Source organism: Guillardia theta (assembly GCF_000315625.1).
Source record: "Guillardia theta CCMP2712 unplaced genomic scaffold GUITHscaffold_369, whole genome shotgun sequence".
NCBI classification, from domain to species: Eukaryota; class Cryptophyceae; order Pyrenomonadales; family Geminigeraceae; genus Guillardia; species Guillardia theta.
In genome coordinates, this window is record NW_005434311.1 from 2,141 (window position 1) to 6,066 (window position 3,926).

A 3,926-nucleotide genomic window follows, 5' to 3' on the forward strand; every position below is an offset into this window, starting at 1 on the left:
CATCCCGCACAGCCTCTTGCTCTGCTCTCGTCTGCCGTCATCGCCTGCTGGAGTCCGCGAGCTGATCTTGTACATCAGACCCGCCATCGTCCTCCAGTACACTGACTGCATCGGCTCGCGTGCAAGGGCTAAACATTTCTCGTCTCCCTGAGTGTCTTCGATCCAGTGCCTGAGCTTGTTGATCGCCATGTCCTTGACTCGGTTCGACAGCTCGATCGCCTCCTTGTATCTTGACTCGTCGTTGTACCAGCCCGACTCCCTCGCCCTGCTCGCCTCCACCAGCCTCCAGCACTCCTCCACGATCGATTGCACAAGACCCTGGTGGCTCTTGAAAACAGAGTCGAAAGTAACTGTCCTGAGCCGCTCCTGGATCCTCCCCTCCCACCCCCTCACGTCTCGCTCTACCTCCCTCGCCAGGTTCTCCATCAGCCCTACGTACAGCTGCTTCCTCTTCCCCACAAAGTCCTCGATCGTCAAGCTCATCGTGTTCGCGTTGATCTTCAGCTCCAGCACCTTCACCCGCCTCCCCTCTACCTCCCTGTACCGCGGCGTCTTCACCACCTCCAGGTACGACAGCGGCGGATACAGCATCTCCCCCTCCCCCGGATACTGAGACACAAACGTCAAGCTCGCCCCCCGGTCGATCGCCCCGCAGCTGATCTCGAACACGATCGACTCTCCCTCCTCCCCGGCGTACTGCATCGCCGTCCTGACGTCTGTCGTCGTGCTCAGCAGCCTGTACTCGACTCCTCCGGACACCCCGAGCTTGTCCTCGTTGAGGAAGCTCTCCGGCAGCCTCATCCCCTTCAGCCCCCTCCACACCCGCAGCCCCTCCGGCAGAGGCGTGTGACGAGACAGCTTCACGATGCCGCTGACGATGCAGTGGATGGTCGTCGTGTACTTGTTGGGGACCTTGTTGGAGTCTCGGAGGAGCTCGTTGGGAGCTCGAAGAACAGAGTTGTACTTGAAGTACATCGGCCCTGTCATAGCAAGCCTCTTGTCAGCCATCTCACGCTCTCTTGCTCCTCTCTCCTCCCCCAACGCTCCTTCTCCCTCTCTCGCTATCTCTCTCTCTTACCTGTGTAGAGCTGCAGCGCGATCAGCTCCGCCTCCTGTAGCCCCGCCTTGATCTCCTTCTCCCGCTCCTTCAGCTCCTCCATCCCTCGGATCACCCGCGTCCCGTCCGACAGCCTCCGCCTCCTCTCCGGGTCTGTGACGTTGAGCCACTCCTCCTTGGCTGTCGTCCTGATCCCGTAGTTGCTCGTCGTGAACGCTTCCTCCGCGTCCTTGCCCTTGCAGTGCTCCTCCTCTATCGCCTTCATCAGCTCCGTCTGAGGTAGCCCGATCCGCTCCATCAGCCCCCCGTAGTACTCCTCGATCTTCCCGTACACGGCCTCGCGTACCTCCCTGCTGCCTGTACCGTCCGACTCATTCACCGCAAACTTGCTGTTGTGCGACGTCGGACCGTCTCCTCCCGCCCGCCCTCCTGCCTCTGCCGGCCTCCTCAGCGCCTCCTCGAGCCTCCTCCCTATCGCCGTCTGCCATAGAGCCGATAGAGCGCTCTCCGTCATCCCCTGTAGCCCCGCAAGAGGACTCGCCGCGCTCCCGCCGGGGATGCACTCCGCCATGACTCGAAGGATGTTGAGGTCGCCGAGGCTGCTGGCCTTGCGCTCGAGCTCCCACTCTCTTGCGACTCTGACCTCGTAGTCATCGTACGAGAGCTTGTCAGGGCTGAGCGCCGACGCGTCGACGCCGAGAGCCATGCGGAGGTTGTTGAGATCGTTTGTAATCCTTTGAGTCTCGAGGGGTCTGAAGAGCTTCTTGAGGTCAGAGCTGATGTCGTCGGGGATAGTCCAGCTGGTCGTCTGCTGGGCACTAGCTGGTGGATGAGCCGTGGGATTTCTGATTTGAGCGAGAGCGGAGGAGTGGGCGAGCAGCACTTCATTCTTGACTCTCAAGGTCAAGAGCTCACGCTCCAGCTCTAGAATCTCTGTCTGTACATCCTTCCCCATGCCGTACCAGTCTAGCAGGAGGGGACAAGGCCCAACAGATCTCAACGCCTGTCACAAGCGTCATGTCATCGAGAGTTGCTTAGAGGGGTGATACGATCTTGTTGTCTTACACATAAACCTAAGGCTTGTCATCTACACACAGCACAAGTTCTTCCCTCGTGGCATTCTTAATTATCTCTTCTCTTCACTTCCTTTTGTTGGAAGAGAAAGAGGGGAGAATGGCAGTATGAGAAAAGGAAAAGCGCAAAACGTTTCTAGCTTCCCTCTACTTGCAAACAAGAATGCCAAAAAACCTTCCATCAGCCGTTTCTTTTCCCTCCTCTCTTCTCCTTTCTTCTGTCTGTTGTCACGTCTCTTTCTCTCTGCAGCAGCTACAAGACATCTCTCACACTCTAGCGACATGACAAGCTTGTCCTCACCCTCCCTCAAGCTCCTTCCATCCTCTCTCCCTCTCTCCTCCCGCTCTTCAATCGCTTCCATTGTTATAAGCACATTCACGACCACCCCTTCCTGTGATATGACCCTACCCTACCCTATAGAATACCATGGTTTCCTGAATTTAATAGGGGTGGGCAGTACCAGCCTACCCTACCTCTCTACAGAGTTAACATCCTCACATCCCACCACTTGAGAATCAGCGGGTTTGAGGTACCCCACCCACCCTTCTAAAAAGTCTACATGGATACCCACCCTTCTTCTTAACCAAGAGGGGGTGGGGGTGTACCATCTCACGAGACCACCCCCTGTACTGAAAGCATACGTACACCCACCCTACCTCCAGTCTGAGAAGCATTTTAGGAAGGGAGGGCACACCACCCGTACTTTCCTCAGCCTACTACCCCACCCCTGATCAGAAGTCAACCTGTTTTTGGGAAATGAAGGATTGAGTACCCCGTCTGATCTCATCAGTACAACGGGTAGGGGTACCCGAGGGGATTACACGGGTACAGGTAGGGTACCCTACCGTCTCTACTCCACTGTTATTATGGATAAAGTACCGGTATCAGACTCTGACTTAGGTCGGACCGACGGTAGGGGTAGACAATCATCGCACTACGGTCAGTTACTTTTGTCCGTTAGACTGGTCTTTACTCAAAGTTTTTAGACATCATCCGCGAACTTTGAAATCCTGCCCTCTGATTTCAGGATATCCGCGAAACGCTCTTACTTAATTAGTTATTCAAGTGAGTCACCGTACTACGGTACTTTGAGTAAAGAGTCACAGTACCGGCTAGCCCGTATCGGGCCCGGCTCCGCCTGAACGGTGAAGTTTCCAGTACCGGCGCCCGGCCCGGCCCGGCTCCTGCCGCCCGGCCGCCCGGCCCGGCCCGGGCCCTCCGAATACCTCCCGGGGCCGGGCCCGGGGTCCGCCTGAACAGTAGTCACCAGTTACCATAGTACGGTACGGTAACCAGTGCCGGGCCCATGCCGCTGTCTGTGTGCAGTGCCCGGCCGCCGGGATTCACCGGCCCGGAGTCGAGCCCCGGGCGGCGGCCGGGCGGGCGACTGACAGTGAGTCTCAAGGGGATTTGAAGGATCGCATGCCAGTGCAGTGCCGGCCGTGCCAGTCAAACTATTAGCGCACTCCAACACTGTCACTCTCGTGTACCAACTTTACACCAAGAATACGATATTGCACATTCGAGTGAAAGAAGCTCTGTGAAGAGAATCGCCGTGACAGTGAATTGAACCAGAGACAGAGAACACACTCAACGACAACGGTAAGTCAGAGCCTGGTGAACACGTCGACGTACAAGATGGCCGTACAGTAGTGCTCCGATCAACACTGACAGTATTACTCGTAGATGAACCGCACGGTGCAAAACTTCCAGGACGCAATGGCGCGTTCAGCTCACGGTACGAGCCTCGGAGCAGATGATGAGGTACAGATGCAGTCCGAGAAGGAACGAGGGG